This window comes from Somniosus microcephalus, chromosome 4 (assembly GCF_052327205.1).
Source record: "Somniosus microcephalus isolate GS21.2 chromosome 4, FLI_Smic_1.0, whole genome shotgun sequence".
Classification (NCBI taxonomy): Eukaryota; Metazoa; Chordata; class Chondrichthyes; order Squaliformes; family Somniosidae; genus Somniosus; species Somniosus microcephalus.
This window is the reverse complement of record NC_140990.1, coordinates 50,313,849-50,337,144: the sequence shown is the minus strand read 5'-3', so window position 1 is coordinate 50,337,144 and position 23,296 is coordinate 50,313,849. Positions and strand designations below refer to the sequence as shown.

The following is a 23,296-nucleotide window of genomic DNA, read 5'->3' as shown; positions in this document are numbered from 1 at the left end:
AAGAGGGTTTGGGCGAATTTGTCCCGTTTCACCTCTCGGAGCTGGCCCTCAGTGAGCACCGGGGCTAGCACATGGGTGGGTGTTCGCATGATCCTTCCAGTCATTAACTCGTGCGGGGAATACCCCGTGCTTTTGGACTGGCTGGCTCGGATCCCCATGAGGACTAAAGGCAGGACCTCCGCCCATTTCTGGGGCGAGCCCATTGTCTCTTTCCTCAGCTTTTCCTTGAGGGTCCGATTCATACGCTCAACAATCCCGGATGACTGGGGATTGTATGCTACGTGCCACTTTCCCTCAATGCCCAAGAGCCTGAGGGCGTTCTGCATTACTTGACCGGTGAACTGACTCCCTTGGTCGGACTCTACAAAACGGGGGAGTCCCCACCGTGAGAACACTTCCCGAATCAAGATCTTAGCAGTACCCAGTGCCGTAGCTGTTCTGCACGGGAAGGCTTCTACCCATTTGGTGAACACATCTACCAGGACAAGGCAGTACTTATAGCCTCTCTGGGCGGCGGGCAGGGGCCCTATGTAGTCGACCTGAATCGACTGCCATGGTCCCTCTACCCTCCTGATGTGCCCCATGGGCACCTTCCTTTTGTGGGGGTCTGGGTTGTTAGCAGCACACACAAGACAGCTTGCGCAGAACTCGCGGACATCGTCCCGAAGTCCCGGCCACCATCCCGCCTGCTCCACCCGTTGCCAGGTGACCTCAGGTCCGGGGTGTCCCGCTCCTGGACCCTCGTGGGCCAATTGCAGGAATTCCCTTCGGTGCTGCTGCGGCACAACCCACTGCTCCATTCGGAACAGCATACCTTCTTTGACTGTGAGGGCTGCCGTACTGTACGGACCTTCTACCTGTTTGCCCTCTGTGATGGCTTTTAGGACTGCTTTTAGGGCGGGATCCAGGGTTTGGACGGTCTTTAGGTCTGGGGGCGGTGTCACCCCTGTGTTCCCGGGAATTCCCTCCCTGCCTTGGATCGCCGCCACGGGTCCGGGTTCGTATGGGTCCCAGAGAATGCCGTTGCGGGCACCCTCCCTGGCTAGCGCATCCGCCTGCTGGTTGCCCTGACTGCGGGGTTCTGTAATGGAGTGAGCCTTCACCTTATGGATGAACACCTCTCCTTTCTCCCCCACAGCTGCTAGGATCTTCTCCAGCAAGGGCTTAACTGTTAAAGGCCGCCCGTCCGCGGAGGTGTACCCGCGTCGGGACCAGATGGCGAGGTACTCTGTACACGAATTGCACGTGAACATGCTGTCTGAGCAAATCGTGTATGGGGTTGGGAAAATCTCGGGGTGGGTAACCACGTACGCCACCGCGGACAGTTCAGCCTGCTGCGCGCTCATAGTGCTGGGGAGCTTAATTGCCAGGGCAATGTTTGCCGCAGGGTCATAAACTCCACACCCTGTGAGTCGCTTGCCGTCAGCTACAGTGCTAGAACCGTCTACGTAGATCTCGCGGCCCGTGGGATGTATCCCGGCCCGTAAACCTATGTTAACTTCCCATACCCCTTCTACGGAACATTGATGGGCTGTCCCGGGATATGCCATATTGGCTGCGAGCCTTGGCGCGCAGAGGCCTTTAACTTTGAGATCCATCTGGGAAAGGAGGAGGGTCCAGCGCGCAATCCGAGCGCTGCTTATGGTCCCATCCTTAATCCTCCCGTCCAGAAGCATCTTCGTGGGGGTGTGATGGGTGAGGAGCGTAATGGGAGAGGTCCCTGTGAAGATCACTGATCTGTTCACAGCCCAATGCGTGGCCAGGAGATGCCGTTCGCAATTGGAGAAACTCCTCTCCACATCCGTGAGCACCCTGGAGGAATATACTACTGGTCTTAGCTTGCCGTGCCGCTCTTGGAGCAGCACTGCGCTCAGGCTGTCCCCACTAGCGGCTACCTCCAGAAAGAACTCCTCTCCCCCATCTATGGCCCCTAGGGCTGGCGCGGTCTGCAGATCTCTTTTCAACTTCTCGAATGCTGCCTGGCACCCCTCGTCCCAAGACCACTCGACTCCCTTGTGTAAGAGTCGAAGTAGCGGGGCCGCTGTGGCAGCATAGTCCTCGATGAAATCTCTGCAGTACCCGGTCAATCCCAAAAAGGACCTTACACCCGTTACTGTGTTGGGAATCGGCAGATCTTGTATAGATTCCCGTCTGGCCTTATCTATGGCTCTTTCCCCAGCGCGGATGGCCAGACCCAGGAATTTAACTTCCTGCTGGCCGATCTGGGCTTTCTTTGGGTTTACTTTGAAACCCTTCCTTTCTAACAGTTCCAACAATTCGGCTAACAGTGGGCCGTGCTGCTCCCTTGTATCTGTGAACAGGAGTAAGTCGTCCACATACTGCACTATCTGGTTGGGCTGGCTGAACTCTTTCAAACTCCCCGCCATGCACTGATGGAAAATGCTGGGGCTGTTGTGAAAACCCTGTGGTAAGCAGTTCCAGGTGTACTGTTGCCCTTTGAAAGTAAAGGCAAACTTGTACTGGTCCTCCCGCCGCAGCGGAATGGACCAAAAACCGTTCGAGATGTCCAGCACCGTGAATGTGGTCGCCGATGCTGGAATACTCCCTATTAAGTCTGCAACTGCTGCTACCGTGGGCGCGCAGGCTGGGATATTACTATTGAGGACTCTATAGTCCACCGTGGCTCTCCACGAATTGTCCGGTTTCTTTACCGGCCATAATGGGGAGTTCACGTGGGTGGCTATCGTCCTCAACACGCCCTGCTGTACCAATGAAGATATTGCTGTCTCCATGTCGGGTTCTGCCTCCTTGGGGAAATTATACTGCTTTTGGGGTCGGATCATGGGGTCCCCGTCTACGCTGACTTCGAACCCAGTGACTCTCCCGCAGTCGTGCTTGTGGGTGGCGAACGCGGTCAGATTTTCTGACACACGCGCCTGCAAGTCCGTTGGGACGTTTGTTATCATGAGCTCGAGATCGTAACCTCCTGATGGCTTCATAGTGCACAGGGCCCCCTTTTCTTCCTTCCCCGGGATTACGACTACCTTACCTAAACCGCCCTCGGCTCCCCAGAGACAGTGATTTCTCAGGTCCACGAGGATCCCGTGTTCCACCAAGAAATCAGCCCCGAGGATGCCTTTCCCCCCCCCCTCTTTCCACTTCAATAGGATGCACGTCCATGTGGTGTGGAGCGCTCCCAACTGAATGGAGAGCAGGAGGGAGTGCGCGCCAGCCTGTGCTCTACCTGTGAAACCCGCTACTAAATATGGAGCCTGGGCGGACAGAGGTGAGGCAAAAGGTTTGTCCGTGTGGATCACGGTACACGAAGCTCCCGTATCCAACAGGTAACTACCCCTTTGTTTCTCCACCTCCATCTCCACCACAGGTCTTCTCCAAGCGTCATAGCGGAGCGGACACAAGTAGATGGGCTGCGCGGGCGTCAGTCATTTAGGTGTTTCGGCTGGGGTCTCGGGGGCGATAGGGCTGTTAGCAACCGCTACCTTCCCCTGCCAGGTCATCAGAGACCGCATAGTCTCCAAGACTGACTCGATCGCAGCGGGGTCCACAACCGCACCACCCCCTTTATTCGGGGCAGAGGCTACGGTTGGGTTCTGGACTGGTGTTGGGGCAGCGGCCTGCACTTGTGGTTGTGCTGGTGTTGGGTAAACTCTCGGGCCGTTGGCGACTCGGGCTTGGGCTTGATCTTGGGCTGCGGCGAACGCTCTCTCCCTCTTATCCTTCCAAGGATTCCTACAGTCCTTGCGCCAATGACCCTCCTTCCCACACCCGTAACAACTGCTATTTGCTTGGGGATGGCGATTTCCCTCCTGACGCCATTCCTTTTTAGCAGAGGCTGCGGGTCTCACCTCATGCACCTTTCCTTTCACAACAGGCGTTTTCTTGCCCTTGTTGTTTCTATAACTGTTCGTGAGCTGATCTAGTACTGCTTCCTCCGTGGAGCGGGCGTTAGTGGGGTCAAACCATGCTTTGGCCTGTTCCTTCACTACTGGCAGGCAACCTGCTACCAGGCACCGAAGCCAGTGAGCCCTTTGTTCGCCATCCAGCCCGGCCCGGGCCGGCCCGCCCGGGCAGCTGCGCCGATACACTGGCCACAACCTGTCGGCGAAAACCCGTGGGGGTTCTCCCTCTAGCTGCACTGTCTTTTCTAAACGGAGGAACGGAGTTCCGTCCCCCTCTCCCATGATCTCCAGAATCTCATCCCGTAGCAACTCATAGTCCCTGTGCCCTCTCTTGCTCTCGTCAGGGAGACACTGGAGGAGCGAACTGTCCAGGGAGAACAGCAGCATTTTAGACTGTTCAACCCCGTCGCAGTCATTGACTGCTGCGGTCTGCTCCACGTCCCTGAAATGCACGGAGGGATCTCCTGACTCGGAGAGTTTTGGGATGTGACTTATCATCTCTCTTAGCTGTCGTGCGCTATGAGGCATTATGATCTGACTCTCAAGGGGTCCGTCATCGCCATTTTCTTCATTTGGACCGATCCTCCGGTGTCTCGTTGGACACATTGGCGCCGACCCCGACTCTACTGTCTGGGGTTGCTCTACCTCAGGGCTCTCTTCCTCTACCGTCTCCGTCTCCTGTCCCGGAGTCCAAGACTCCTCATAGGCAGGAGGCGCAGAAGGTTCGGGGGTTGGTACCCCAACTGCCTCTTGTGGAATCGGTCTTTTGGATTCCTTGGCTAGCAACAGCTGACTCGCTGGTGGATTTATGAGACACACCAACCCGTTTGCCTTCGCTAGGGCCTTTCTCAGGTCCTCTAGCTCCCGGCGGCAAGTGCTGTGGTCGGTGTTCTCAGATCTATCCTCCATGGCCATCTTATATGCTGCCCTGGCTCCCAGGAGCTTTTCCTCTTGGGCATCTACTTGTTTGGCTAGACGGGAACACCTCTCTCTCATTCTACCTTCACTGGCCTTGGCCTCAACGACCTGACATTTTAAATATTCTACCCGGGTTTCGTGGCAGCGAATTACAGAGCGGCGTTCCTGGTTCAGCGCGTCAAGCGATTCAATCAGTTTTTGACCTCCCGCAACCTTTTCCTCTACGCCTTTAAGCAAGCCGTTGATCTGGACTGTCTGTGCTGCAACTACCTGGTCCAAAAGCTGGACTTGCTTCTTGTAGCACATCAGCCAGACCGCCTTTTCTACAGATTTCTTATGCTCTCTACCCGCTGTCCACTTGATGGCTGCGTCTAGCGGGCGCCTATCCCTTAGTAGATCAGATATCCATTGTTTTGTGAGGTTGACTTTTCCAAAAACATAATCTGCTATTCTTTCATCCATCACATTTCGTTTATTCAGATCTTGATCTAACACACTACTTTCCTGCTGCCAAGGTCCTGCCGCGGTCGCCATTTCTGTAGGGGGTTTCTCTTGCTCTTTCTGGTCTCCTGCCAGGCTTCGTGCAATAATTACCCTTGAGTGGTTCGACCCACTCCCCCTACGGTTCTAGACCTTGGACTTAGGTGCAGAGAACAGTAGTGCAGAGAAAGAACTCAATAGACCAGGTTGAATAGCACGAAATGGATGCTTTTATTTTTAAACAGTTTGAAGCATTACAAAATACATGTCATAGGCACAGATTAAAGTTACTACAATCATGCACAAATTTATGAACTTGACTCTATGGAAATGGGGAACACATGGCACATCGTAAAAGGGGAAACACATTACGATTTCCCTTAACTCCCTCCCCTATACCTAAACTAAGTTTCGACCTGGGGAACTTGGGATCATGCTCACCACTCTCGAAATCGCGAGAAAGGGGGTTCGCAACCCTTTTGGCACCGCTTTCCGTCGTCACGTGGATTTGGAAACTTCTGGCGCAGTCGATATTCTCTCCTCCCTCGAGGCGGTGGGGTAGACCCAGCCTCGATGAGCGCTCGTTAAGGTTGAGATCTACTAAGTCGATTTGGGTTCATGGAGCAGACCCAGATGCAGGCTATGCACATGGGAGAATCTTGTGGCCTAGATCGCCAGTCCTCCAGAGGGTTTCTTCTCCGTCGGCCTGGGTCGTCGATGATCTCCCGACCCCAGTACCCGGGCCACCCTCGTCGTCTTCTCGTCGTGGCCGAGCCTTGTTTGGCTGAACACCGACCACGTTGTCCTTTTACCGAAACCGTCCGTCTTTAAAAAGACGAAAACGTTTTCATCGATCTGCCGAAGTGGAAGAGGCGCCGATCCGGGCACCGTCCGCCCTTCGTTCGTTCCTCGTAGAAGAAAGTTCTTGAAGAAATGGAAGCCTGAAGTCACCCAACAAGAAGCCGTGGCAGTGAAGAAGAAGTTGTTCAAGTAACCCGAAGTCCGAAGTAACTTAGATGGACTTTCAATCCATAGTTATACTCTTTTGGGACAGTCTTATCTCCCGCCAAATCATAGTCCTGTCTTTGTATTAATTTTGGCGGGCAGAAATCTCTGCAGGGGCGCTTTGTCTTGTAACGGAGCCGGTGATAACTTAAACTGGCCTTCCTGGCCGATAATGTCTTTCAATGTCTTTTGCATTGTCACCGTGGCTCGGTTCGCATATTGATCGGTCCGGACATTTTCCTTGATGGCTGCTAAACGGTTTTTCCTTTGTACGATAAATGGGTATAAGTGTTTTTACATTGTCCGCCCATATCTTGATGGGCCCCATCCTGTACTTATAATCCATTGAATATGTATGCTGTTGCTCTGAGTTTCGGTTCCCAGAGACTGGCTTTCGTGGGCTCACTGTCTTCAATCCACAAGCCTGTCTGGCTTGCAGTAACAGAAATAAAATGGTTCATAAACTGATCACGGGGCCTGGCGGCCATTTTGTATGCCCTTTTATCAAAGGTTTTTCTGTGCAAGCTTACTTTGGTCAACAAACAGTCTTATTTTATCCAGTTTTCTTGCGTGATTTTTGCTGAAAATTGCGAATCTTACAGTAATAAGAGAGGATAGAATGTTCCATAGAAACCAGAATTATCTGTTCTGCATTTTAATCCTGAACTTACAGTGATGACTTTTGTAAACTGCTTTTACAGGGAATATCATCGGTCTTTGAATGTGGAAGGAGAAATGTTTGCCTGTTCTGTCTGTGGGAAAAGATTTCAAAGATCAGTGTAACTGGAAAAGCACCGAGACACACAGACCCGAGTGAGAGTGTTCCAGTGCACTGACTGTGGAAAGAGCTTTAACCAGTTACACAGCCTGAAAAAACATCACACCATTCACAGCGGGGAGAAACCATACACGTGTTGTGTGTGCGGATGAGGCTTCAACTGATCGTCCAACCTGGAGAGACACAAGGACACCCGCACCATGGAGAAACCGTGGAAATATGGGGACTGTGGGAAGGGATTCAGCTCCCCATCCTGGCTGGAAACTCATCGACGCAGTCACACCGGGGAGAGGCCGTTCACCTGCTCCGAGTGTGGGAAGGGATTCAGTCAGTCATCCCACCTTCTGACACACCAGCGAGTTCACACAGAGGAGAGACCGTTCAGTTGCTCTCACTGTGGGAAGAGGTTCAGGCACTCATCTCACCTCATTGCACACCAGCGAATTCACACTGGGAGAGACCGTTCACCTGCTCTGTGTGTGAGAAGGGATTCACTAATTCATCCACTCTGCTGATACACCAGCACATTCACACTGCAGAGAGGCCATTCACCTGCTCTGTGTGTGAGAAGGGATTCACTAATTCCTCCGACCTTCTGAGACACCAGCGCATTCACACTGGGGAGAGGCCATTCACCTGCCCTGTGTGTGGGAAGGGATTCACTCATTCATCCAACCTGCTGATACACCAGCGCATTCACACTGGGGAGGGGCCGTTCACCTGCTCCGTGTGTGGGAAAAGATTCATTCGGTCATCGCACCTGCTGAGACACCAGCGAGTTCACACTGGGGAGATGCCATTCACCTGCCCTGTGTGTGGGAAGGGATTCACTCAGTCATCCAACCTGCTGAAACACCAGCGCATTCACACTGGGGAGAGGCCATTCACCTGCTCCATGTGTGGGAAGGGATTCAATCAGTCAACCAACCTGCTGACACACCAGCGAGTTCACACGGGGGAGATGCCATTCACCAGCTCCGTGTGTGGGAAGGGATTTACTCAGTCATCCAACCTGCTGGCACACCAGTGAGTTCACACTGGGGAGAAGGCGTTCACCTGCTCCGTGTGTGGGAAGGGATTCAATCAGTCATCCAACCTGCTGAGACACCAGCGAGTTCACAAGTGACTGCAGAGGTTGAATTTTGCTGTTATTGCTGCTGTTAATCACATCCAGGACTGAACCTTGTTCATTCTGACAGTTGGGGTTTGTTTCTGCTGATGTTAATAACCCCTATAACTGGGCTGGAGTTTAATATTCTGGATATATAGCTGATTGACTTGTCGGGGCTGCAGTGTTCGTTTAAGAACCGCTGTCTGATCTTTCCCCTTAATTTCTGATGAGAGTCCCTGAATTATTTTAAAATAAAATTATGAACTTTTACTTCAATCCTAAATTGATATTTGGTACAAAATCTACAATTCAGTGTCTGAAAGGTTTCACTGATTAACATCTCCAATTAGAAACTGCTGATTAATCCTCGCTGACAATTCTTACTGACTTGCACATTACACACAGTGGCACCTCCATTATCCACCAGAAAGAAGGGGAATGGGAATTGGTGGAGAATCGAGAGTCCCCAAATGTTGCCCCTCCCGTCTGGTACAACAATCCCCTCGGCACGGGAATGGAGACAAGTCCAGTTAGAGTAACGGGATGAGTTAAAGGTATTTACTCAGACGGGCGGAAGGTGGGAAGTGGTGTTCCACGGGGATCGGTGCTGGGACCACTGTTGTTCATCATTTACATGAATGATTTGGACTTGGGAATCAGAAGTACAATTTCAAAATTTGCAGATGACACTAAATTGGGGGATGTAGTTAATACTGAGGAAGACTGCGATAACATCCTTGTAGAATTATTCAGTTGTGTTCAGTAAATAGCAGCATCTTTTAATTTGCCTTGACTGATCACATCACTATATAGTTATGTGAAAAACAGAAATCATTAACAGCTCCCAATTTCAGAATTGTCAGATTGAAACTCAACTTCTTTCAAGTATAATCTAACATTTCAAAAATTGTAATGGATGTAGGCGAGATATTAGGACTGTTGTCTAACACAATCCAAACACAGTGACACACAGACAGATTGGCAGGTGTAGTTTCACAGCGAATCCTTTCAAGCCTCACTAAAAAGTGGCAGACTGGCAATCCATTGTTCACTAATGGAGTTGTGATCTTTGTAAATTAAGAAAGGAAATGCATGGGAATGTGTCAAAGAGTTGATTAACAGAGTGGGGCATCATCTCCCTTTGATTTCTATTTCTGACACCAGGCAACAGAAAAAGGTCATTACAACACGACATAAACAGACTCTTCAGGTCTGAGACATCAGACTTCAGAACAACACGTCTGCCAGCGCTGGCCACAAACCTCAGTACAGTCAACCTTTCAGCAGCTGCAGCCCTGATTAAATAACTAGTAGTTTAACATGCCCAGTAGAGCTTTTGTATTTCTATTCAAAATAGAACAAAATCTATTTGTGACACACAAAGGTCGCTACAAACTTCACTTAACTCCAACCCTCTGATTTCTGTTTTGTGGCCAGCTTTCCATCCATTCTGCTGCCTGGCCCTTCACTCCACATGGCCTGACCTGGGTCATCTTGTCGATCTTACAAACTGTTTATGGATAGCAAGCTGGTCACAAAACAGGAAACAGAGAGTAGGGGTTAGGAGTAGCTACTCAAGACTGGCAAAAGGTAGGAAGTGGTGTTCCACAGGGATCGGTGTTGGGATCACTGTTGTTCACCATTTACATAAACGATTTGGACTCGGGAATCAGAAGTACAATTTCAAACTTTGTCGATGACAACAAATTGTGAGGTAGAGTTAATACTGAGGAAGACTGCGACAAAATTCAAGAAGACATTAACAAACTTGCAGAATGGGAGTGTAATTGGCAAATGAATTTCAATATAGATCCGTGTGAAGTTGTGTGTTTTGGTAGGAAGAATAAGGAGGCCACATACTATTTTGAAAATAAGAATCTAAATGGGGTAGAGGAGCAAAGGGATCTCGGGGAACATATTCACAAATCACTAAAAGTAGCGACGCAGGTTAATGAGGCCATAACAGGAGCAAACAATGGACTGGGGCTCATTTCTAGAGGGATAGAATTGAAAAGCAGAGAAGTTATTTTAAACTTGTACTGAACCTTGGTTAGACCACACTTGGAGTACAGTGCACAGTTCTGGTCACCATATTATAAAAAGGATATAGAGACACTGGAGAAGGTGGGAAAAGGCTTTGCAAGGATGATCCTAGAACTGAGAGGATATACTTATCAGGAAAGGCTGAACAGGCTGGGGCTCTTTTCTCTAGAATAAAGAGAAGGCCGATGGGTGACCTGATCGAGGTCTTTAAGATGATGAAAAGGTTATAGAGGGTGGACCTGGAGAAAATGTTTCCACTTGTGGGGGAGTCCAAAACTACAGGTCATAAATATAACACAGTCTCTAATAAATCCAATGGGGAATTCAGGAGAAACTTCTTTACCCAAAGAGAGATAAGAATGTGGAACGTGCTACCACAAGGAGTAGTTGAGGCGAATAACACAGATACATTCATGGGGATGGTAGATAAGCACATGAGGGAGAAAGGAATAGAAGGATATGCTAATAGGGTTAGATGAAGAGTGGTGGGAGGAGACTCGTGTGGAGCAGAAACACCGGCATTGACCAGTTGGGCCGAATGGCCTGTTCCTGTGTTGTAGACTCTGTAATTCTATGTAACTCTGTGTAACTATGTCTTCTGACTCCTGATGTAGCTCGAATAGCTTTTGCTATTATTACAACAATTGTGCAGCATCTTCATTCCCAAAGATCTCTGAGCTTCTCTAATGGCTGCTTTTGACTCCCTCAAATTCTGGGTGATATTTGTCCCTATTCTCCTGTAAACTGAATTCATCTTGTTACAAACTGCGTTCAATGTAAGACAGTTCGGGGAGTCAGGCATCATTCACCCCGAGACCTACGCTGGCCGGTAAAACCCCAGACGGTTCCTTAGTAAGGAGTCCTCTGGTTCCTCGCCATATATTTGTCAGGATAACAAAACCCAGCTTCCTTACCGTCCACTCCTGGAGGCCCCACTCCCTGAGCCTACAACCTTCAGCAGGGTCAGTGCTGGAGTTCCACAGCGGGAGTGATCCCAGACTAACTGTCGGGATCGCACCCCCGTGGATGTTCCGGGTCGTGTATTTTTAGTTATCCTGGTGTCTAACACACACACATCAATAAAACAGGGAATTCCTGGAAACACGCTGCAAGTCCTTCTTTATTTGGAGATCAAATATCTGTTGTATGATTGTACCAGCAGTTAACAGGCTCCTGTGAACTCCATCTGTTATTTTAATGCAGACTTTAACCAATTTATTTTAAATGGGTTTATTTCAAATGAGTTAATACCTGCCTTAAAATGGTAGACTCAGGACTGTCACACAAACATGTCCAATGATTACCAGTCATTTTTAGACTGGAAACTTAAATCTGTTTCACGTTCAGTCAGGAGCAGATCGCAGTTTGACACCAATCTCTGATTTGACAGCACGTTTCCAGCATTCACCATTGTTCTTCCTGACTCTAAACACAGTTGTAAAGGAGCCTTCTGTTCCATGTATAGGAGCTCTGAACCATGGAAGGGAGCGGCTGGGACACATTTCTTACAGGCCTCGAGATTACCCGCACGGGGACTTTGCTGTAAGTGAAGAGCGACGAGAAAGACCAAAGTACCGTTTGCCCCTCTCAGTGTGGCCCTGAAGGACTGTGTCCAGGCTGAAGTTCTGTTCCCGATGTACGATCCTCCCTCAGATTGTCCTTTCTGAGCTCCAGCCAGGTGATGCTAAACACTCAGGTGGGAAAGACAATAATCTACAACAATGTGTTTAAATCAAAGCAGATTTTTTTTGACATATATCCAGCATATTAAACTCCAGTCCAGTTATAGGGGTTATTAACATCAGCAACAACTATAACAGCAGAGTCCAACCCCTGCAGTCATTTGTGAACTCGCTGGTGTCTCGGCAGGTTGTTTGACTGAGTGAATCTCTTCCCACACTCAGAGCAGGTGAATGGCCTCTCCCCAGTGTGAACTCGCTGGTGTGTGAGCAGATCCTTTCTGCTTTTAAATCTCTTCTCACAGTCAGACCATTTAAAAGGTCTGTCACCAGTGTGAACAAGTTGGTGATCAGTGAGGTGGGATGACTGAGTGAATCCCTTACCCCACACAGAGCAGATGAACGTCTCTCCCCAGTGTGAACTCCCCAGTGTCTCAGCAGGTGGGATGAACGGGTGAATCCTTTCCCACACACAGAGCAGGTGAACGGCCTCTCCCCGGTGTGAGTGCGTTGGTGTGTCAGTAAATCCTTTTTACTTTTAAAGCTCTTCTCACAGTTAGAACATTTAAAAGGTCTCTTATCAGTGTGAACTTGCTGGTGTGTCAGAAGGTGAGATGAACAAGTGAATCCCTTCCCACACAAGGAGCAGGTGAATGGCCTCTCCCCAGTGTGAGTGCGTCGGTGTGTCAGTAATCCCTTTTACTTTTAAAGCTCTTCTCACAGTTAGAACACTTAAAAGGTCTGTTATCAAAGTGAACAAGTTGATGTGTCCAAAGGTGGGATGACTGAGTGAATCCCTTCCCACACACGGAGCAGGTGAACTGCCTCTCCCCAGTGTGAACTTGCTGGTGTGTCAATAGATCCTTTGTGCTTTTAAAGCTCTTCTCACAGTCAGAACATTTAAAAGATCGCTCCTCAGTGTGAGCTCGCTGTGTGTCAGGAGGTTTGATGAAGCATTAAATCCCTTCCCACATTCAATGCAGGTGGACGGTCTCTCTTCAGTGTGAACTCGCTGGTGTGCATGGAGGCTGGATGACTGAGTGAATCCCTTCCCACACACGGGGCAGGTGAACGGCCTCTCTCCAGTGTGACTGCGTCGATGAGTTTCCAGCTCAGAAGGGTCATTGAATCCCTTCCCACAGTCCCAACATTTTCATGGTTTCTCCATGGTGCGGGTGTCCTTGTGTCTCTCCAGGTTGGACGATCAGTTGAAGCCTCGTCCACACACAGAACACGTGTACGGTTTCTCCCCGCTGTGACTGGTGCGATGTTTTTTCAGGCTGTGTAACTGGTTAAAGCTCTTTCCACAGTCAGTGCACTGGAACACTTTCACTCGGGTGTGTGTCTCGGTACTTTTCCAGTCACACTGATGTTTGAAATCTTTTCCCAAAGACAGAACAGACAAACATTTCTCCTTCCACATTCAAAGGCTGATGATATTCAGGTCCTGATGAATCCAGTGACTCTGTCAGATCTTGACGTGATGTTTGGTTTGAGTTTCCCGTCTGCAAATCCTCCCCTTCTAACACCCTGTAAAAGGAGTTTACAAAAGTCATCACTGTAAGTGCAGGATAGAAATTCAGAACAGACAATTCTAGTTTCTATCAAACATTCTTTCCTCTCTTGTTCCCCCAAAGCTGTAAATCCCCATCCCACACACTCTCTCTCCTCCCTGTGCTGAAATCCAAACCCATCGCATCATCTCCAACATTTCTTTCCTCCACTCCCAGTTTTCCCCCTCCCTCTGCTCTGGTTGGGTTCAGTTCCACACCCACTGTGTGCAGAGTGAGAATAAAATCAATGAGTCAATGATTGTCTCTCCTGGTCACCGCCGCCTGCGCATGCTCAGCTCACCTTCTATTGTTCAGTGTTAAAAGTCAAACCCCGCCCTTCCCACATGCTGATTGGTTGGAGGACCCGCCGCCCGTTCGGTCCTCCCGCCCCGCCCCCTCTTCCTATTGGTCCGGAGCTCCCATCAATCACATGGCAGTGTGAGCTGAGCATGCGCGGGAGTGACCGGACAGGAGAAGCCACAACTGGATCGGCACAGCAGAGCCGCCAATCTAGAGCCAGCTTGTATCAGGGCAGGCGCTGGATGCGGAAGTCGGTCCCTGGTCGCCTGTGTAGGTCTTTTTGTTGCTTCAGTTTGAGCTGGAGTGGAGATGGAGGAGAAGCTGCTGGGTTTAACCCCCAGTACTTCTGAGCCCAGGAGGACCCAACAATTTCCAATGTGGGACTGTCAAGGGAGGTGGATTCTGGGGGAGATTAGGTTGTTAAACAGACACTGTCCCTACAATGTAAAAGAGTATTGTTTTAGGAACAAGTATTTCTGTAGAGGCTTTTAATCTATTTTACATCTACAGATTTTTTGAATTCATTCGTGGGGTGTGGGCGTCATAAGACGTTGTCAATCCCCAGTTGCCCGGTGAGAAGGTGAAGCTGGATGTCCTTAATGAACCGCTGCAGTCCGTGTGGTGAAGGTGCTCCCACAGTGCTGCCAGGTAAGGAATTCCAGGATTTTCACCCAGCAACGATGAAGGAATGACGATATATGTCCAAGGATGCTGTGTGACTTGGAGGGGAACTTGGAGGTGATGCTGTTCCTATACACCTTGTCCTTCAAGGTGGTAGAGGTCGCGGGTTTGGGAGGTTCTGTCAAAGTTCTGGTCGGGTTGCAGATGTATAAAAGCCCTAACCTTCACCCCCGCCCACCTCTCTCTCCTCCCATAGAGGCTACTGAAGGACATTTAGTGAACCAGTTGGGTTTTTGTGACAATCTCTTGGAGTCATAACGGCACAGGAGGCCTTTCGGCCCATCGAGGCCATGCCGGCTCTCTGTAGAGCAATCCAATCAGTCCCATTCCCCCGCTCTATCCCCATAGCCCTGTAAGTTTATTTCCCCCAAGTGCCTATCCAGTCTCCCCTTGAAAGCATTGACTGTCTCTGCTTTTATTTGGCACCTTTCATGCTGACGTTTTTCTACTGCCGGCCCCACAAATGACCAGATTCATTGAGCTCAATTTCACAACCTGCCTTTGTGTTTTTGTGGGTTCTCTCTCACGCTCCGTTTTTCCTGTTTTAAACTCATTTTACAGGGTATTAGAAGACTAGGATTTGCAGATGGGTAACTCAAACCAAACATCACTTCAAGATCTGACACAGTCACTCGATTCATCAGGATCTGAATATCATTACCCTTTGATCATGGAAGCAAAAAGCACCGTTCACAGCGGGGAGAAACCGTACACGTGTTGTGTGTGTGGACAAGGCTTCAGCCAATCATCTGGCCTGTTGAGACACAAGCACATACACACCAGGGAGAGGCCGTTCACCTGCTCCGTTTGCGGGAAAGGATTCACATGGTCATCCCACCTGCTGACACACCAGCGAGTTCACACTGGGGAGAGGCCGTTTACCTGCTCCCTGTGTGGGAAGGGATTCACTAATTCATCCAATCTGCTGCAACACTGGCAAGTTCACACTGATGAGAGACCTTTTAAATGCCAGGACTGTGGGAAGTGCTATAAAAGTTCCAGGAAACTGATGTGCCATCAACGTGTTCACACTGACGAGAGACCATTCAAGTGCTCTCACTGCGGGACTGGGTTCAGGCTATCATCTGACCTCACTGTACACCAGCGCACTCACACTGGGGAGAGGCCGTTCACCTGCTCCGTCTGTGGGAAGCAATTCACTCGCTCATCCCACCTACTGACACACCAACTTGTTCACTTTGATAAGAGACCTTTTAAATGTTCTGACTGTGAGAAGAGATTTAAAAGAAAAAAGGATCTACTGAGACACCAGCGAGTTCACTCTGGGGAGAGGTCGTTCACCTGCTCCGTGTGTGGGAAGGGATTCATTCAGTCATCCGACCTGTTGAAACACCAGCAAGTTCACTCTGGGGAGAGGCTCTTCACCTGCTCCGTGTGTGGGAAGGGATTCAGTCGTACATCCCACCTGCTGATACACCAGCGAGTTCACACTGGGGATAGACCTTTTAAATGTTCTGACTGTGAGAAGAGATTTAATAGAAATAAGGATCTGCTGAGACACCAGCGAGTTCACACTGGGGAGAGGGCGTTCACCTGCTCTGTGTGTGGGAAGGGATTCACTTGCTTATCCCACCTACTGAAACACCAGCATGTTCACACTGGGGAGAGGCCGTTCACCTGCTCCGTGTGTGGGAAGGGATTCATTCAGTCATCTGACCTGTTGAAACATCAGCAAGTTCACTCTGGGGAGAGGCTGTTCTCCTGCTCCATGTGTGGGATGGGATTCACTCGTTCATCTCACCTGCTGACACACCAGCGAATTCACACTGCTGAGAGACCGTTCACCTGCTCTGTGTGTGGGAAGGGAGTCACTCAGTCATCCAACCTTCTGAGACACCAGCGAGTTCACAAGTGACTGCAGGGGTTGGATTCTGCTGTTATTGCTGCTGTTAATCACATCCAGGACTGAACCATGTTGATTATGACAGTTTGTTTCTGCTGATGTTAAACTCCAGCCCAGTTATAGGGGTTATTAATATTCTGGATAGATGTCAAATAAATCAGCTTTGTTTTAAACACATTGTTGTAGATTTTTTTCTTTCCCACCCAGTGTTTAGCATCACCTGGCTGGAGCTCAGAAAGGACAATCTGGGGGAAGGATGGTATGGATGGAACAGAACTTCAGCTGGACACAGTCCCTCAGGGCCACACTGAGAGGGGCAAACAGCACTTTGGTCTTTCTCGTCTCTCTTCACTGACAGCAAAGTTGCCGTGTGGGTTAATCTTGAGGCGTGTAAGAAATGTGTCCCAGCTGCTCCCTTCCATGGTTCAGAGTTCCTAGGCATGGAACAGAAGACTCCTTTACAACTGTGTTTAGAGTCAGGAAGAACAACGGTGAATGCTGGAAACGTGCTTTCAAATCAGAGATTGATGTAAAACTGCGATCTGTTCCTAACTGAAAGTGAAACAGCAGGTTTAAGTTTCCAGTCTAAAAATGACTGTGGTAATTATTCTATGAAGATTTAACGCATCTGTGGGACAGTCCTGAGTCTACCATTTTAAGGCAGGCGTTAACCCATTTAAAATAAACCCGTTTAAAATAAATTGTTTAAAGTCTGCATTAAAATAGCAGAGGGAAGAGCTCACAGGAGCCTGTTAACTGCTGGTACAATTATACAACAGACATTTGATCTCCAGATAAAGAAGGACCTGCAGCGTGTTTCCAGGAATTCCCTGTTTTATTGATGTGTGTGTGTTAGACACCAGGATAACTAAAAATACACGACCCGGAACATCCAAGGGGTGCGAACCCGACAGTTACTCTGGGATCACTCCCGCTGTGGAACTCCAGCACTGACCCTGCTGAAGGTTGTAGGCTCAGGGAGTGGGGCCTCCGGGAGTAGATGGTAAGAAAGCTGGGCTTCAGTATCCTGACAAATATATGGTGAGGAACCAGAGGAATCCTTACTGAGGAACCGTCTGGGGTTTTACCGGCCAGCGTAGGTCTAGGGGTGAATGATCCCTGACTCCCCGAACTGTCTTACATTGAACTCAGTTCAGATCACGGTGAGTTCAGTTTACAGAAGAATAGGGACAAATATCACCCACAATTGAGGGAGTCAAAAGCAACCATTAGAGAGGCTAAGAGATCTTTTGGAAGATGGTGTACAATTGTGGTAATAATAGTAAAAGCTTTTCCAGCTACGTCAGGAGTCAGAAGACATAGTTACACAGAGTTACATAGAATTACAGAGTCTACAACACAGGAACAGGCCATTCGGCCCAACTGGTCAATGCCGGTGTTTCTGCTCCACACGAGCCTCCTCCCACCACTCTTCATCTAACCCTATTAGCATATCCTTCTATTCCTTTCTCCCTCATGTGCTTATCTACCTTCCCCATGAATGTATCTGTGCTATTCACCTCAACTACTCCTTGTGGTAGCACGTTCCACATTCTGACCTCTCTTTGGGTAAAGAAGTTTCTCCTGAATTCCCCATTGGATTTATTAGAGACTGTGTTATATTTATGACCAGTAGTTTTGGACTCCCCACAAGTGGAAACATTTTCTCCAGGTCCACCCTCTATAACCTTTTCATCATCTTAAAGACCTTGATCAGGTCACCCATCGGCCTTCTCTTTATTCTAGAGAAAAGAGCCCCAGCCTGTTCAGCCTTTCCTGATAAGTATACCATCTCAGTTCTAGGATCATCCTTGCAAAGCCTTTTCCCACCTTCTCCAGTGCCTCTCTATCCTTTTTATAATAAGGAGACCAGAACTGTTCACTGTACACCAAGTGTGGTCTAACCAATGTCCTATACAAGTTTAAAATAACTTTGCTGCTTTTCAATTCTATCCCTCTAGAAATGATCCCCAGTCCATCGTTTGCTCCTGTTATGGCCTCATTAACCTGCGTCGCTACTTTTAGTGATTTGTGTATCTGGACCCCGAGATCCCTTTGCTCCTCTACCCCATTTAGATTCTTATTTTCCAAGCAGTATGTGGCCTTCTTATTCTAACTACCAAAATGCACCACTTATCTTAAAATTCATTTTCTAATTACCCTCCCATTCTGGAAGCTTATTAATGTCTTCTTGCATTTTTTTTAATATTCGTTCATCGGATGTGAGTGTCGCTGGCAAGGCCAGCATTTATTGCCCATCCCTCGTTGCCCTTGAGAAGGTGGTGGTGAGCTGCCTTCTTGAACTGCTGCAGTCCGTGTGGTGAAGGTACTCCCACAGTGCTGTTAGAGAGGGAGTTTAACCCATGATTTTATCACAGCCTTCTTCAGTATTAACTCTACCTCCCAATTTGGTGTCATCGACAAAGTTTGAAATTGGACTTCCAATTCCTGAGTCCAAATCGTTTCTGTAAATGGTGAACAACAGTGATCCCAGCACTGATCCCTGTGGAACGCCACTCTTAACCCCTACTCTCTGTTTTCTGTTTTGTAACCAGCTTGCTATCCACAACAGTTTGTAAGATCTAGAAGATGACCAAGGTCAGGCCGTGTGGAGTGAAGGGCCAGGCAGCAGAATGGATGGAAAGATGGCTACAAAACAGAAATCAGAGGGTTGGAGTTAAGGGAAGTTTGTTGTGATCTTTCCATCCATTCTGCTGCCTGACCCTTGACTCCACACGGCCTGACCGTGGTCATCTTGTAGACCGTACATACTGCAGACGCAGTGCACCAGTGGTGGAGGGGGTGGATATTGAGTCCTGTGGCAGGGGCGCTGATGAAGTGGATTTCTCTGTCCATGAGTTTTGAGGCATCGCTGGTGGCGTTTTTCACCACTTTCCACCTTTAAAAACAACCTTGCTGCCAGTTTATTAAAGCCATTAACAGCCGCTCGGGTGGGGCACACCAATAAATGAGGCCTTGTTTCCCTCACAATGACAGGCCTGAACCCGAGTTAGAAAACATTTAGTAATTAAACCACACTGGGCGGGGCCTGAGGTGCGAGTTAGTAACGGAAAATTGGTGGCCAGCGTACTTCACACCAGGGCTGAGGACCCGGGCCCTCGGGTTTCTGTATAATTTATTGATTCATTTGTTTATTGCCCAATCTCAATCAGACTGGCGGGTCATCTTGCTGTCCGGCGGAGGCGAGGTTCCCCAGTGGAGGGCTCGCTATGCAGGGGTCCTTCCCTGCACCATTGGGGATCTGGGGTGGAGACTGTTGCAGGGAGCTGTCGTTAAACAGTTTTTAAGCTCCTTTCCGGACTCCAAGTCCAGACGTGATGTTTGCGGCCGAGAGGAGTCCACGGGCCGTGTATATATTCAGTGTGAGAGGTTGCAGCCCCTGTATAGTTACCTGAAGGGGCTGCTCCTCAACTCTTGGTTACACTTTAGCCCCACGCTCCTAATCTTTGCCCGCCCGGAGCGGAGGGGGGTGGGTCAGTCGGAGGATCTTCTCCTGGACCTGCTCTTGGGCCTGGCGAAAACAGCAATTTGTAGGTCCAGGATGGGCAGGGCCCATGGGGGGTCACTCTGGCTGCCTGCCTCTCTCCCGTGGTCTTGTCCCTGCCCGGGTGGCCCTGGAGAGGGAGCAGGCGGTGTCCACCGGTTCACTTGATACCTTCCTCGACCGGTGGGCACGGAAGGTATCAAGAGGCGATAATCGATCCTCACAATCACATTGTGATGTAATTATTAATTGTGTGTGTGTCACAAATACATTTCTTCTATTTTGACACAAAAGCTCTACTAGACATGTTAAACTACTAGTTATTTAATCAGGGCTGCAGCTGCTGAATGGTTGACTGTACTGAGGTTTGTGGCCAGAGCTGGCAGACGTGTTGTTCTGAAGTCTGATGTCTCACACCTGAAGAGTCTGTTTAGGTCGTGTTGTAATGACCTTTTTCTGTTGCCTGGTGTCAGAAATAGAAATCAAAGGGAGATGATGCCCCACTTTGTTAATCAACTCTTTGACACATTTCCACGCATTTCCTTTCTTAATTTACAAAGATCACAACTCCATTAGTGAATAATGGATTGCCAGTCTGCCACTTTTTAGTGAGGCTTGAAAGGATTCGCTGTGAAGCTACACCTGCCCACCTGTCTGTGTGTCACTGTGTTTGGATTGTGTTAGACAACAGTCCTAATATCTCGCCTACATCCATTACAATTTTTGAAATGTTAGATTGTACTTGGAAGAAGTTGAGTTTGAATCTGACAATTCTGAAATTGGGAGCTGTTAATGATTTGTGTTTTCCACGTAACTATATAGTGATGTGATCAGTCAAGGCAAATTAAAAGATGCTGCTATTTACTGAACACAACTGAATAATTCTACAAGGATGTTATCACAGTCTTCCTCAGTATTAACTACATCCCCCAATTTAGTGTCATCTGCAAATTTTGAAATTGTACTTCTGATTCCCGAGTCCAAATTATTCATGTAAATGGTGAACAACAGTGGTCCCAGCACCGATCCCCGTGGAACACCACTTCCCACCTTCCGCCCGTCTGAGTAAGTACCTTTAACTCATCCCGTCACTATAACTGGACTTGTCTCCATTCCCGTGCCGAGGGGATTGCTGTACCAGACGGGAGGGGCAACATTTGGGGACTCTCGATTCTCCACCAATTCCCATTCCCCTTCTTTCTGGTGGATAATGGAGGTGCCACTGTGTGTAATGTGCAAGTCAGTAAGAATTGTCAGCGAGGATTAATCAGCACTTTCTAATTGGAGATGTTAATCAGTGGAACATTTCAGACACTGAATTGTAGATTTTGTACCAAAGATCAATTTAGGATTGAAGTAAAAGTTCATAATTTTATTGTAAAATAATTTCTGATGAGAGTCCCTGAATTAAGGGGAAAGATCACAGACAGCGGTTCTTAAAGGGACACTGCAGCCCCGAGAACACAATCGGCTATATATCCAGAATATTAAACTCCAGCCCAGTTATAAGGTTATTAATATCAGCAGAATCAGAGAAATTTACAGCACAGAAGGTCGTCATTTCAGCCCATCGTGTCTGCACCGGCCGACAAAGAGCTCTCCAGCCTAATCCCACTTTCCAGCTCTTGGTCCGTAGCCCTGTAGGTTACGGCACTTCAAGTGTACATCCAAGCACTTTTGAAATGTGGTGAGGGTTCTGCCTCTACCACACTTACAGGCAGTGAGTTCCAGACCCCCACCACCCTCTGGGTGAAGAAATTTCCCCTCAAATCCCCTCTAAACCTCCTACCAATTACTTTAAATCTATGCCCCCTTGTTGTTGACCCCTCTGCTAAGGGAATAGGTCCTTCCTGTCCACTCTCTCGAGGGGCCAAATGACCTACTCCTGCTCCTACGTCTTATGTCTTATGTCCTTATTCTATGCCCCTCATATTTTTATACACCTCAATAAGGTCTCTCCTCAGCCTCCACTGTTCCAAAGAAAACAACCCCAGCCGATCCAATCTTTCCTCGCAGCTAAAATTCTCCAGTCCAGGCAACATCCTGGTAAATCTCCTCGACCCTCTCGAGCACAACCGCATCGTTCCTGTAATGTGGTGACCAGAACTGCACGCAGTTTTCTAGAGCTGTGGCCTAACTACTCGCTGTGTAAAAAAAAAATGTTTCCTCAAGTCGCCTCTGTGTTTAATCTGTGTTACAAAAGCAAATTACTGCGGATGCTGGAAATCTGAAATAAAAACAGAAACTGCTGGAAATACTCAGCAGGTCAGACAGCATCTGTGGAGAGAGAAACAGAGTTAACGTTTCAGGTCGATGACCCTTCATCAGAACTTTAACCTGTGTTCTCTGGTTACCGACCCTTCTGCCACTTGAAACAGTTTCTCCTTATTTACTCTATTAAAACCGTTCATGATATTGAACACCTCTATCAAATCTCCTCTTAACCTTCTCTGCTCCAAGGAGAACAACCCCAGCTTCTCCAGTCTCCCCACGTAACTGTAATCCCTCATCCCTGGAACCATTCCAGTAAATCTCTTCTGCACCCTCTCCAAAGCCGTCACATCCTTCATAAAGTGTGGGGCCCAGAATTGGACACAAGACTCCAGCTGAGGCCGAACTAGTGTTTTATAAAGGTTTAGCATAAACCTCCTGACTTTTGTACTCAATGCCTCTATTTATGAAGCCCAGGATCCCAAATGCTTTATTAACTGCCTTGTTAGCCTGTCCTGCCACCTTCGAAGATTTGTGCACAAACACCCCCAGGTCTCTCTGTTCTTGCACCCCCTTTAAAACTGTCCATTTAGTGTGTACGGTCTCTCCTCACTCTTCCCACCAAAATGTATCACCTCACACTTTACTGTGTTGAATTTCATGTGCCGTGTGTCCACCAATTCCACCAGCCTGTCTATGTCCTCTTGAAATCTATCACTATCTTCCTCACTGTTTACTACAGTTCCAAGTTTCGTGTCATCTAAAAATGTCAAAATTGTGCCCTGTACCCCCAAGTCCAAGTCATTAATGTTTATCAAAAGCAGTGGTCCTAGTACTGAACCCTGGGGGTAATATCGTAACATGGATAGAGGATTGGTTAATGGACAGAAAACAGAGATTATGGATAAATGGATCTTTTTCAGGTTGGCAGGCTGTAACTAGTGGGGTGCCACAAGGATCAGTGTTGGGGCCTCAGCTATTTACAATCTATATTAATGACCTAGATGAAGGGACCGAGTGTAATGTATCCAAGTTTGCTGATGATACAAAGCTAGGTGGGACAGTAAGCTGTGAGGAGAACACAAAGTCTGCAAAGGGATATAGATAGACTGAGTGAGTGGGCAGTAAGGTGGCAGATGGAGTATAATGTAGGGAAATGTGAGGTTATTCACTTTGGTAGGAAGAGTAGAAAAACTGAATACTTTTAAATGGTGAGAAACTTTCAAATGTTGGTGTTCAGAGAGATTTGGGTGTCCTTGTGCAAGAAACACAGAAAGTTAGCATACA

The 23,296-nt window shown here is 48.5% G+C and overlaps 1 pseudogene; it reads left to right on the top strand.

The window, feature by feature from the left end:
* Positions 1-7,262: 7,262 nt before the first annotated feature.
* Positions 7,263-16,673, top strand: LOC147118841 (uncharacterized; annotated as a pseudogene).
* The last annotated feature ends 6,623 nt before the right edge of the window (positions 16,674-23,296 follow it).